Source organism: Nicotiana tabacum, chromosome 11 (assembly GCF_000715075.1).
Source record: "Nicotiana tabacum cultivar K326 chromosome 11, ASM71507v2, whole genome shotgun sequence".
Lineage (NCBI taxonomy): Eukaryota > Viridiplantae > Streptophyta > Magnoliopsida > Solanales > Solanaceae > Nicotiana > Nicotiana tabacum.
The window spans coordinates 45,499,130-45,513,551 of NC_134090.1; the positions used below are offsets into that span (position 1 = coordinate 45,499,130).

Below are 14,422 nucleotides of genomic sequence, written 5' to 3' on the forward strand. Positions count from 1 at the left end.
ACTCTGGGTTGTCCGACCCTCTTGAAACTTGGTCGAAACTCTGTTGAGGATGCTTCTACATCTCGATGGTCCGCTGGGGATAACACTGCGAACTGCTGAGTAACCCTGCTGGGGATAACACTGCTGAGGATAACTCTGCTAAGTAAATATGTTATCATACTCCTTCCAAAACTACTTCCTTTTAAGTAGGATGTTTCATTCCTCTGCAAACTACTTCCCCCTTTTTTTTCTTTTTCTTTTTTTCTTTTTTTTTCTTTTTTTTTTCTTTTTTGTTCTTTTTTTTTCTTTTTTGTTCTTTTTTTTGCATAGCTTCTTCCTTCGAAGACTACCTCCCTTAAGACTCGTTTTGCCTTTCCCCGAAAGGAGCCGCTGAGGATACCGATTTTCACCAAACTTGTGTTGGACTCCTCGAAACTGCTGGGGATAACATTTGTTGGGGAATTATTTACTTACCTGTTGGGGTTATAAAATGTTATCAGCTGGGGATAACGCTGTCGAGGATAACACTGCTAGGGGATTTTGATTCCTTCAGAACTAGTGCTTCACTCTTCGGAAGGCTGTTGGGAATGATACTGGCCTTTTGCTCTTTCTGAGCTCAAGTTTCATCCCTTTGTTTTGTCCGCTGGGAAACAACTTCCTCCATTGAAACTTATTATGTTGGGGGCAACACTGGTTCAAAGACCACTTCCCTTGAGACTGGTGTTATCTTTATTCTTCCCCAAATGGGTACCTGACTTCCAGAAAATTTTCTAAATGAAAGGAAAATTTTCTGCCCCAGTTTGACAGTCTCCCTTATGGCATGCATTTCTGTCATCAATGCCATTTCCTTTACCTGTTTCAAATCAAACAAAATTTGTTAGTTTAAAATGCGGTGGTTGGTTGTGATACTCCTACTGGGATGGATTTTCCCTTTCTCCTTCCCTGCTCTGCGTTCTACAACTTGTTGGGGATGATATTATTTGCTGGGGATAATCCTTTTTGCTGGGGATATCCCTTTTCTTTTGTGGCATAGCTCGGAAACTGGCATTTCCCCGACCTTTTAGTCTAGTATGAATTTCCCCAAATCATGCTCACCGCTCTCCTTGCTTTGTCCATGGGCCTCGGCCTTGAGGTTTATAACCTTTGATTTTGGCAAGGATATCCCTCTTGACATTCGTCAATCCTTTTGTCAATTCCCTTTTGCTGGGGATATCTTTCTTGACACTGGCCTCGCGCTTGTTCCTTGCTGACTATACCACTTGGATGTACTAGCCAGATCTCATCTTGCATAATTGTAAAGCTGATGGCATATTTTGAAGTCAATTCTCACTTGTTCTGACCAAACAGACTCTACTGGGGAATTTTTCTATAAAAGGAGAAAGATAAACAAAAAAGGGGAACCGAATAAAGGACAAGGAAAAATATGACTCTTTAACAAAAAAGAGACTATAAATAAAACCCTATCAAACGCAGATACCGACTCTAATGGTCATGACATGTGCATGTGGCCTATTCTCTGCCGTCAATCGTCTTTCAAGATCTTCACTTGGCAATTCCCCATCTGATTCTTAATCTTATTCGACTTGTAGTGCCCGAAGGGTTTTCACTATCAAGCCTCTCTCATTTTGGTTTTCTCTCAGCTTTCATCGCCTTATGGTGTTCGTGAAGATTTTCACCGATAAGACTCTCTCATTTATATCACTTTCCAGCTGGGGATTTGGAGTGTTGCTGGTATGACTCTTTCTGCTGGGGATTAGAGTCTTTTCTGCTGTGGAACAGAATGTTATGTTCACCGGTAAGACTCTCATTTGTCTGATTTGGCATCTTTTGAAGACTGGTCAGAAGGTCTTTCTTTGGACCGTAATGTGGGTTTTGGATAGGCTAGAAAGAAAGGGTATTAAAGGCTCAAAAACAAACTAAATTTGGGGGTTCAAAATTACAACCTTCGGAACCATATTTGCTTACAACAAGCGCAACCCTTGCCCTAATTTCTAGCTTGGGGATTTTTTTTATTTTTGTTATAATTTTTATTACATTATGCATACTATGACCATTATGGCCATTATGCACCCTATGACCGAGCCATGAAGCGCCTACGTATCCTCTTTGAGGAATCAGGTCAAACGTAGTTCCCAATTCCTCTATTTTCTTCTGACTTTCTTTTGTTTTTTGTTATCATTTTTCTCTTCTTTTCTCTTTTTTTTTTTTCATTTTGTTGTTTTGCTGTTTTCTTTTCTTTCTCTTTTTTTTTCTTTATCTTCCATGTTCGTACTTTCTAGTCGTTGCTATTGATTTCGAACGAGGGGTATGAAAGAAAAATAAATAAGGCTCAAAAGGGGTAACGAAGGATAAAGTGTTTAGGTAGCAGAACAAAATGCCTTCGTCATTCCAGTCTTCAAAACATGCCCAGTGCAAACAACACATTTAAACAAAGATTTGTAGCCTCTTCCGATGGTGTTGTACTTGGCAAGTATATTCACACATTTGCCTTTACGTTGGGCGACACCCTCATGCCAATTTGGCGAATCTTGCTTTTAAACGGTTTTCTTTGTGTTTTACTTGCCCTAGTTCCATATGACTCGAGCTCCGAATAATCTCAAACCGTCCTTATTTCCTTTAAACGTTCTGATCACCTTTCAGGGGTTTTATGATTAACTTTTAAGAATATGCCCAAACTGTGTGCGCATGTCATGTCACGAGAATCGGCGCTGAACAAAAATGATAAAAGGACTGGAAATAATAAAAGACCGGATTTTGCATTAGACTACAGTGAAATGGTTTGAATAATAAAACAAAACAAACCAGAACAAAACCCAAAAAACAAACTGGACAAAACTTAAACAAACTGCTATGACAAATGGAAAGATAAGAAAGTTTGACACAACCCTAAGAATAATCCGGTAAACAGAAATGACAACAAAATAAACCATCAAAAAACTTCTCTTTTGATAACCAAGGAACGAAGCGCCCTCCCAATTATCAAACCTGGCATCTTAGCCACTGAGCTTTGCGTCAATACTGCCAAGACCATTACCAGCTTCAACATCATCAACCTTGGTCAGTGAGCTCTCAAGAGGATTCGCGTTCTCCCTGTCACTGTCATTGATCACAATTGCCCCTTCCTGAATCATTCTTTCTATTTCCTTTTTCAAGGAACGACAGTCTTCAATGCTATGTCCTCTGACATTGGAGTGGTATGCGCATCGTGCTGCCGGATCAAAGTTCCTTGCACGTGGATCTGGAGTACATGCGAGGAGTGGCTCAATCAAGCCAGCATGCCTTAGCCTTTCAAACAGACTGGCATAAGATACTCCGATATGGGTGAGAGCCTTTCCTCGTTTCAGCAACCTCTCATTCCTAAATACTTGATTTGGCCGGAAACCTGATCCAGGGGGCTTCCGGTAGGCTTGTGAGGGTGGATAGGCCTTCTGTGGAGCTGGGTATTTGGACAGTGAAGTCCGTCCTTGGGAATCTCATGGAGAATAGTAGCGTTGGGGAGGGGAGTAGTGTTGACGAGTGATGGAGCTACTCGGGTAGCTGGGAAAGCTGCCATAAGTGGGTTGGGATGGAGAGTATGGGGGATATTCCGTTATGGTGTTGGGTGCTTGGGAAATGACAGAGTTCAAGAGGCTTGGTGGTGGAGGGGGCGGTGTTTTCCCAGTTATCCATGCCTGATACATGTCTGCCACATGCTGTCTCAGCATTTTCACTTCTTCTACTAACCCGTTGTTCCGTTCGACCAATTGTTGTCGGTCATCAGTACCGACCCACTCTGTTCTGAGGTTCTGTGTCATTTGCTTTGCAGGGAGGAGTTACCACAACCAACCACTTTTCTATATATGAACACAGCAAAGGGAAGCCATCACGTTAGTGTTAGGGCATTTGACAGATAATCACATATCAGAGATGCAATGCACCTAAGCAGTTAAACCGTTCTATCAGAGATGCGATGCACACGCGCTTTCCTTTATTTTTCTTTCTTCTCTTTTTTTTTTCTTTTTCAGTGGTGGTCGAATCTTATGGAGATTGCCTACGTATCATGACCCCGCATGAATCAGACCTTGCGTAGTTCGGACAAAATGAAAGGTAACAACAATGAAACATTTTTTTTGGAATTATCAATTTTCATAATAAAACAAACTGGGTTTCAAAGGTTTAAATATGACCTACAAACTTGAAAATCAAACAAACCGCCTATTCTAATCAAAAGATTTACAAACTCAAAAACAAACGGCCAGCTTCTTTTCCCCGTTTGACAAATGCAACCAAACGACTATTTTTGCAAATGTGGCCCCTTCCAAATCTCATATGAATTTTGAGGCCGAGGAGGATTATTTTACGACACTTTACAAACTTGTCCGTTCTTTTACGAAAATAGCCTTTCGACAACTGAAAGATACTCTAAGGCTATTTCGGCAAGAACGGTTTAAGACGCGGCAGAAGCTGGCTCGGCTTATTTTTGACTAAAAATCCAAACGGTATTCACTTGACCGCTGACTCTTTGTTTTTTTTTTCAAATTACAATAAAAACCTGGTGTTGCAAACACGACCCTTCAGTGCCTCGGGGACGAAGATTTTTAAGGCTGTGTAGGTCAACTGGACCAAAATCCTAAACACCCAAAAGGTGGTTGTTTATGCAAAGTCAGCCTTCCGACGTCCCTTTCGGGAACATTCGGCTATTTTTGACAAAACAGCATCACCCGGCTTATTTATGACTCTTTTTATCATTTTTTTAAAAATAGAAAACTCAATATTGCAAACACGGCCTTTCAACGCCTCGGGGACGAAGATTTTTAAGGCTGTATGGGTCAACTGGACCAAATCTTAAAAAATGACCCAAAGGTGGCTGTTTATACAAAGTCAGCCTTCCGGCATCCCTTTCGGGAAAATTCGGCTATGTTTTGACAAAACAGCGTCACCCGACTTCTTTATGACAAAATTAAAATTTGACATATATTTTTTTTTATTATTTATTTGTTTTTGGCTATTTTAGGAAAAGGTGGGGTTGGACCCGATGAGGGTTGCCTACGTATCTCACATCCGGTGAGAATCAAACCCGCGTAGTTCGAGCAATTAACTGAACTATTTTAAAGATTTTTTTCATTTTCAGCAGCAAATAACAAAACCACTTTCAAAGCACGACTCTTTTCGTTTTCATTTTGGCATTTTCAGAAACAAATAAAAAACTATTTTAAAAGTAAGACTCTTTTTCATTGTCATTTTTCATGGGAAGACAAACTATTTTCCTTTTCTATTTTTTTTTGAAAAATAAGACAGAACAACGACTCTTTTTTTCTATTTTTCTTTTAATAAAACAAACTAATAAGACCTTTTTTTTTATTTTCTCAAAATTTCGGCAGAGTTTTGACAGTATTTGGGCATTGGGTTTTTTTTTCAAAAATACCCTAACCGCTATTTCTTTTTCTGTTTTTTTTTTCAATTTCACAATATTCCTAATATTCAAACACCGGTCAGCATGCGGGCGCGAGACAAATAAATGCACGGAAAACAAATAGGATGCATCAGGATGGTCTTTTCATATCAGGTTGCTAGTCCTAGACGGACCCAACCCCTATGTTGAGTCCCCTAAGTCAAATGCAACGTGATGCAAATAAGCGTTCCTACTAGGGATCCGGCATGAAGTCACGTTATTTTATGTTCAAAACCTGGGTCGGTGTTCTAGACTGTGTGCCCGAGCGGACAACTCGAGTCAAGGAGGGGGCAACTTTCCGGGAACCAAAAGGCCATCCGGCTTAGTAACTTATCCGAGCCTCTTTCTTATTTCAATGTATGACACTAACAGAATAGGGAGTCTCAACCAGTAAGCACATCCCCGGAGGTAAGAAGAGAAAGGTTTCGACACAATTTATATACAGTTCAGATAATATCAAAGCGGTAAAAGCAGCATTTAGCACATTAGGCTCAAACATGCAACAAAATCAGATAATAAATAAAGCCAATTATAACAATTATTCTAAGCTCGAATTCTAACCCTGAACCAGTGGTTCTGGGCTTATATTCCCCAGCAGAGTCGCCAGAGCTGTCACACCTCCTTTTTCCGCCCCCGCGAGGGGTGAAGGAGTTTTTTCCAATTAAAGGACAATCGAAACGGGATTTGTTTGTTTATTTCAGAGTCGCCACTTGGGAGATTTAGGGTGTCCCAAGTCACCAATTTTAATCCCGAATCGAGGAAAAGAATGACTCCATATTACAGTCTGCGTACCAGAAATCCGGATAAGGAATTCTGTTAACCCGGGAGAAGGTGTTAGGCATTCCCGAGTTCCGTGGTTCTAGCACGGTCGCTCAACTGTCATATTCGGCTTATTTATCTGATTTTAATACAATTATGAACCGATGTGCCAATTTTAACTTTTTACCACTTTATTATTATTATTTTTAAAAGGATGTGAACATCGCTTAAAACACGTCTTTGGACTGCGTCACATGAAATGCACCCACAATCCGGAACACATTTTATTTGATGTTTTGGGATTTGGATTTGGGTCGCATGAAATGCACACCCAAGCTTAAGAAAGTAAACTATTAAACACGTGCCTAAAGAGACTATCGCGTTATTATTTTGGGAAGGCCGTGAAATTCGCTAAACGGCCCTCCCGAATTCTAAGTAATTAACACATATATTTTTTTGAGGGCCCCGTAATCTGTGCGTTTTATTTGGCGAGGCTCGTCTCATTTTATTTAAAAGGATAAACCTATAGTGACTACATTTCTTCTATTAAGTTTGTCTCTAAAAATAAAAGGAAATCCCTCAATTAATTACATGCTGAAAAAGTCGACCTTATTAGTTATTAGTTTACGGCTAATGCAAATGGAAAATTGCAATCGAGTTTGTACAAAGAGAGATTGCTTCCGTTCTATATTCTATTATTTAATAACACTGGAACATGAGATTTACGCACAATAATATCAAAACAGATTACCCGTTCTTTGATTAATTTAAACTAACATTATTATATGAAGAAGTTGTGCAACCTCATTACTCATTAATCAGTCAACTACATTTTTATACAAAGGAAGGAAAATTATATTCAAACACAAATCTAAATAGGAGGAATTCAACAGGAACAAAGCCTGATTAATATTTCATTTCGCTTCAAGCCGAGAGTGTACAAATGTGTTACTGGAAATGGCAGTACAAGAACAAAAGAAGGATGAGTCAGCAGTAGTAATAACACAGCAACAGCAGATTCAGCAAAACCGCAAAACCAGTAACAACCAGTAGAATAACGCAGTAACAGATTGAAAACTCAGCAATACCAAAGTGCAATCGCAGTCAAAGTAGAAGAGAGACGGATACAAGATGCAGTAGTTTACTGACTTTGAATAACACTCGAGGAAAGGCAAACGAAAATTATTCGAGTGAAAGTTCAAATTGTCTCTCTCTTTTACTCTCAAATTCTGATTTCTCAAGATTCTTTCAAGTTCGAGTCTCTCTCCTCTAAGTCTTAGTCTTTTCAAGTGTAAAAGTCTTTTCTCAGTTCAAGTCCTAAAACTCTCTTTCTTTTTTAAACTCCCCGTTTTTTTCAGTTCAACTCTCAAGTATAAAAAAGTCTCTCTTGTAAAAGTCTGTATTCTCTTCTGTATTCTGTCTCTCCTCTATTTTTTCTGTCTATCCTCCTAGTCTCTCTCTTTAAAATCTGATTCAAAACCTCTTATTTATATCCCATCCCAAACCCTTTAATCAATTAATAACAACCACTTTCTCCTACCAAACCCACTATCTTCCCACTCATCCCCCACTACATTAAACAAATATATCAACTCCACCCCATTACATCTTGTCCCCCATGCCTAACATAAACAATTACCATATTCCCCTCCACTACATTATGTCTTGTCCCCCATTTATATTAAACAATTATATCACCCACACCCCATTACATTTTGTCCCCCATGCTTAACATAAAGAATTACAAAATGTTCAATTACCAACCCCTCCGACCTTATTGCAATTACCATTTTACCCCTGAACGTACTGCGATTTACCAAACTACCCCATCAGCTCTAACCAATCAATTAATCAAACTTAACCAAAATATAGCCAATATGACTAATTTCTAAACAAATTCAACAACAACTCATATGAACACAGATGAACAACATCAAATTAATGTGAATAAATCAACCATATTGGGAACCAATCCTGGTTAACTTAGACCAAAAATGGATGAGCAATGAAACAACAATATTAACAACACAATACATGATTCATCAACGAATCAAAAACCAAAACATAAACTCACATTAAATCACTGGATTAAAATGAACTTCAAACCAAGATGAACATGAATTAAATCCATTTTAAACAACAAAATATGACGGATTCACATGATTAAACCAACATATTTCCCTATTATAACTAAATTCTTTTAGACAAATAACAAGATCGAAGAAGAAACAATTATGAATTTAAACTTGAATCTAACAACATTAACAATTTCTGAAAAATACATAAAACACATGAAATAAATTGAAGAAATAATTAATTAAATTTCAATTTGAATCTAACAAACAATAAACTAACAATTTCTACCCTAAAAAAATAAACAAGAACAATAAACCAAACATGAAACAAACTGAAGAAAAATAAGAAAACGATAAATACGAATTGGTTAAACAACTAACCGGAACGGAACGACGATAAACTTGAATGAGAACAAATCTGTCCGGACACGATTATCGCGCCAAGACTGCCAATGACCTAACGGATCTTGAATTCAACGACGAACTCACCTTCCTTTTAACCTTGACGAACTTAAAACGACGATCGATGACCTCGACAAAACTTCGAATAAACGAAATGGTGGCAGCGGCACAGCTGAAACAAGATAGCTGCTTGTCGAGCAGTGACAATGCAGCAGAAGCGAGGTGCGTTTGGACGTAACAGAGCTTGGAGTCGAGGTTGTAGAAGACGATGAAAGAGGCAGCAAGAAGTAGTTGGTTGAGCAGCGGCAGCAGCAAGAAGCAGAAGCAGCAGTGGACGCAGCAGCAGCAGACGTGAAGGGCAGCCGTGGGGAGCAGCGGGTGGACGGAGATGGTGGTGGGTTCAGCTGGAGGCTACTTGGGTCATTACTGGTTGTCGACTGTAGTCGACGAGAATGAGAGGTTGACGACGAGGAGAAGAATCAGCGGCCATGGATGCTTGAACGAAGAAGAAAACGCAGAGGTCATTTGGGACGAAGATGAAGAAGCAGCAGCCATGAATGACTGCTGCGTGTGTCCATTTCCACTGTGTGTGTGTGTGTGTATATTGACATGGTAAGGGGGTGGTTGTGAGGATGAGGGGGAAGGGCAGCTGCCATGGGAGGTGATGGTGGAGCTTGAAGATGGTGAAGGAGTAGAGAGAAAGAGAAGGGGGGGGGGGGGCTGAGTTTAGGGTTTTTTAGGGTTTTTTTTTTGTTTTGTTTTGTTTTGTTTTTGAAATGCAAGATAGGGGGTGTTGGGTTATGGATTGGGTCGACCCGGTTTGAAATGGATCGGGTCGTGGGGAAGGTTGGACAATTGTTTGGGCCTGGGGTTGAAATTTGAAGAAGTGGCCCAATCCGATTTTTCTTTGTATTTTTGCTCTCTTTTCTTCTTTTATATTTCTAAAACTAAATTCTAAAAATCCTTAAATTATTATTAAGAACTAAAGTAAGTTATAAAAGCGTAAATTAACTCCCAATAATAATTAACGCACAATTAAGTAATAATTAAGCATAAAATTGTATATTTGGACATTAAATGCTAAAAATGCAAAAGATGCCTATTTTGTAATGTTCATTTTTTGTAAAACAAACTTAATTACTAACAATTGTAGAATTAAATCCTACATACAAAATGCGACATATTTTTATATTTTTATTAATTTAACAAATAAACATGCACAGACAAATACAAATAATTATTCAAAAATATCACAAAATTGCACACCAAGGAAAATCATTTTATTTTTGATTTTTTGGGAGTAATTCTCATATAGGGCAAAAATCACGTGCTTACACCAACTTTTAATCCAGACAGGTACTTTAAAAAAAAAATTCTAAGATCAACTATGTTGTGCTCCAACTTTTAATGCTAGCATTACAAGAAATATAAATTGTGCTGTTGATAAACAGATTTATCATATTTCCAACAAAACAAAATTAAAAACAGAGAAACAAAATTCTAAGAGGGCGCCGGCCTTCCACTCCGCAAGCATATCGAGAAAAAAATTCTTATATTTTCTCCTCGAACATTTTACTACATCTTTTACAAAAATCTCCTGCCAACCAACGAAATGGAAAAGTGCATCTGATTAGGTAGCTAAGCCATAGCGAGATTAAGGTTCATCATCAGCTTCAACTATACATGTGTGTGTTTCGATATATTTATCATTTAATAGCTTTTTGTATTGACATTTAACTACCATATTTTACATTAATTTTAATAGTTATTCAGCTGTAGTGACATTATTCTAAGGTATGTATGAACATGAAATATTAGTAGTTTGAAGTAGTAACTAAACCAAATGCAATATAGTTTTAGAATCTAGAAGATAAATGCCATCACTAGGATGAACAGAGATTTTGGGATGCTTTTCATAATGTTGCGGAGCAAAATGATGTAGATAATTTTAGTTTCAACGATTTCACTCTCTAGAAGAGGTATGCAAGTTTCACAGATACTTGCCTGAGAGAAAAGGAAATGGAAATCTTATCCAATTTATGTCAAGAGCTTCTTTTATCACCTTCAAGTTACTTCTTTCTACAAAAATAAGACAAATTCAACCATAATACGCTAAAGTAAATTCAACCATAATATGCTAAAGTATATAGCTAACAATTGCTTGTTCCCTTTCTGTAATGATGTGAACATGGCTTCCTAAAAATAAAAATAACATTCACTAAATCGTATGAATGCATACATAAGGCAAGACTTTTATATCAGCAATCTAGATTATGCAATAACTTTATAGTGAACTCCACACTATGACCTCATAAGAGACGACATATATATCACCCAATGAACATATTCAAGAATTGAGTAGAGGACAAAAACTATATCCATACCTAAAACTTGTATATTCTTTGTTATGAGAAAAAGAATAGCATTTTCATACACAAAGTTGCAACCAGAGGTTTAAGATTAACGCTAATAAGATTAACATTAACATACTTTTCTCTTCTCCAATCACACCAATCATTAAGATAACAAAATGTAATATTTTCTTGCACATAGAACAATTCGACGAGGAAATACACATACAATACATTTCTCAAACTTACCCCTCAACACCCATTTTAGAACAGAAGAGCCAAACAACCAGAAAACAAACAAAAAAAGTAAAATTCCCATATATATACAGCAATTTGCTCTAACTCTCCCAACTTTGAATTTTTCTATTTATGTTTTAGAATATTGTCGACCTCAACAATGAAGTTTTGAAGGGTATTTGTCACTTTAATTCCTCCCAAATAGCAGTAAACTCAATATTCAGTACAAAATAAACTTCAAATAAAATTTTGGCTCAAAGAATTGAAACCCAGTTTCTCAAACTCCAATTTTACTAAAACCCAAAATTTAAGCAATCTTCTTTGATTTTTTATCACAGATTTTTTCACGGAAAACTAAAATCTTCACCAAATTTGAGATACAAACTTTAAACCACACTAAAACTAAAAATCAAACATAAATTAGAACAAAAGACAGTAACTTCATAGAAACCCATTTGTGTATTCTTCAAGCTTTTCCAAAAACACTTGAATGGAAAATCTAGAGATGGGGAATTTATAAGCTATGGAGGAGAGCATGCAGACCTATTGTGGTAGAGAGCAATATGAATCGAAATCCTTTGTTGGTCGAAATCCTTCGGTGATGGAAATCTTTCGCTGGATTTGGAGGCCATTTTTTTCTTAAAGAAGCTTGAGGATTTTTTGTTCTAGTGAATCAATTGAATAGAAAAGAGGTAAGAAGACTCCTCTTTTAGTTTGATACGTGTAATTCTGTATTTTTAAATTATTTTTTAATTATAAAAAGGAGCATTCGCGGGTTTAGTGAAATAATTGGAGGGAAATTAAATCCTCTTTTTTACAAAGAACCGTCCCCACAAAGTTATTTTACCAAACTGTCTTCATAGACAGGTAAGTGGCAACGGTTATTATACTACTGCGATGGTTTAGTTTTAGTACTGTCTTAATAGGCTCTAGAGGCTATTGCGACGCTTATAACCTTTGCAATAGACCGTCTATTGCAAGGGTTATATAACCGTTGCTAAGTAACCGATGCAATAGGTTTATTTTCTAGTAGTGACTTTGAGTTCAAATACATCTCAAGTTACAACATAAAGCCAAGGGATTTAGCTCCAAACAGATGGAAGGTATCCATTGTGGAGAAGAAATCACCCAACAAGAGTTATGTACTTGACAAGGTAAAAAAAAGGGAAGGCATATCAGTGATATCAATGCCGGAGCTGCAAAAGAAATGTTGTACTTGGCATTTTCGGGGATTGAGAGGCCCTCTTTCAGCTACCCAAACACTTTATACCATTCGGTACCCTTTTTGAGCCTATGCTAATTTTATTGACCTCCCCTCTTTTGGAATTGGGTTAGAGTCATTACATAAAAGAAAAGGAAAGGTTGGGATAATTTATGGCGTCCCAAGTCACCGGTTGAATCCCGAATCGAGGAAAGGTTGACTCTGTTATACAATCTCTGAACCAGAAATCCGAGTAAGGAATCCTGTTAACCCGGGAGAAGGTGTTAAGCACTCCCGAGTTCCGTTGTTCTAGCACGGTCGCTTTGATTATACTTGGCTTGACTAAATTGTTTAATTACTGATTTTAGAACCTATGTGAATTTACCTTTCACCGCTTTTAATTAAGAAGATGATATTGGAACGAGTCACGCGTACGTGTACCCATTTGTTCGGCGCGTCAAAAAATCATGTCACGCGAACGTGTCCACAATTAATAACGCATTTTTATTATTAATAAATTAATTGAAGTTGCGCGAACGCATACTTCAATTTTATTTTTAAAATTATAATTATATCACGCGAACGTGTACACAATCACGATGGTTGATTGGTTAATACGCGCCTAGAGTATACTAGCGAATATACAAAAAGGTTAATTAATTTCCTAAGAAACAAGATGACTAGCGGAGGTTCTAAATAAGGAAATCCACTAATAATCTTAGGCGTGATTCCAATTGGATCAAGGAAATACTTTTCTCATTCACATTTGAAGACAAATATTGTCAGATGCATTGCTATTAACATTTCTAAACTTAACGTCATCTTGAAGTATCAAGGACTCGGAAAAAATAAATTACTTTCACACATAATTATTTCACAATTAATAAATGATGGAATGCTAATCTATGTCCAGCCAAATAACACAGCTTGCAAAAAAAAGATAAGAGCTTAACTTACGTTTACAATACAGAAGTAGCGTCCGACCGTTCCAGCAACTCCTTTGAATAAAACCGATATAACTCAAACACTACTCGAATCAATGACTAAACGGAAAGCTTGCACCGGGGACCTCGACGAACTTGAAACTCGCCGGAACCGCGACAAAGTTCAACAATGGACCTCGCATCGCAACCTCAGATTCCCAAACGGACAGCTCGAACGAACCTAAATCGAGGCTACTGTTCCATCGATTTTTAGAATGTCACTCGCCTCCTCCCTCTTACTCCCGATCTCCCACTGCTGCTGCCCTCCCTTTGCGCCTGTGTGCGTGTGTTTGATGGGAGTGTGGCTGTTGGCTTTGTATTTTGGAGCCGGGGGTGAGTCGTGTGGGCTGGTGGTCTGGTTGAGGTGAAGAACAGCGGGGAAGGGGCTGCTATTTGCTGCGCAGCTTTGTCTCTAGGGTCGTTAGGTTGGTGAGAGGATTTGGAGAAGAAGAAAACCAGACCGACGGAGGGGGGGTCGTGTTTGTCTGCGCTGATTTTGCTTTTTAGCTTGTTCGTTCCTTTCCGTTTTCAGCCCCCCGTTCTTTTCGTTATTTCGTTTCGATCATGCGCAGCCTTTTGCTGCTTTTCGTTTTCCTTCGTTATCTCCCTTTTTCCGTTCCTTCTTCGTTCAGCTTTTTTGTTTTCTTTTTGTTTTCCGCCTTTCGTTTTTCATGCGCAGCCTTTTGTTCTGCGCAGCTTTTTTTTTTCCAATCCCCCCACCCTTTAGATCTTTTAGGTCCCTTTTTATATTGTGGGTTTTACGGTTTTTTTTAGGTTAAGGAGTATGAGTCTAAAAATTATGGACTTGACAATTGTGGGCTAGGTCCAAAATTAGGCCTAAAAATGAGTTGCTCGAGCCCAAGTTCTATTCCTTCGCTGCGAACGAGATTTAAAAATACGGGCCCATTTATTAATTGTTCCTTCTATTCAAATAATTATTAAAATAAAACTAACCATTAAAACAAATCTATTTTTTGGGATTTTCAAATAAAAATACGATATTA

The 14,422-nt window shown here is 37.9% G+C and overlaps 1 long non-coding RNA gene across 1 annotated transcript; it reads right to left on the minus strand.

The window, feature by feature from the left end:
- Nucleotides 1–6,963: 6,963 nt before the first annotated feature.
- On the minus strand, nt 6,964–14,129 carry LOC142166274 (uncharacterized). Its single transcript, XR_012696542.1, has 2 exons — nt 13,393–14,129; nt 6,964–7,120 (listed from the first exon to the last, which is right to left on the minus strand). It is a non-coding gene; the product is annotated as an uncharacterized LOC142166274 (long non-coding RNA).
- Nucleotides 14,130–14,422: the final 293 nt, after the last annotated feature.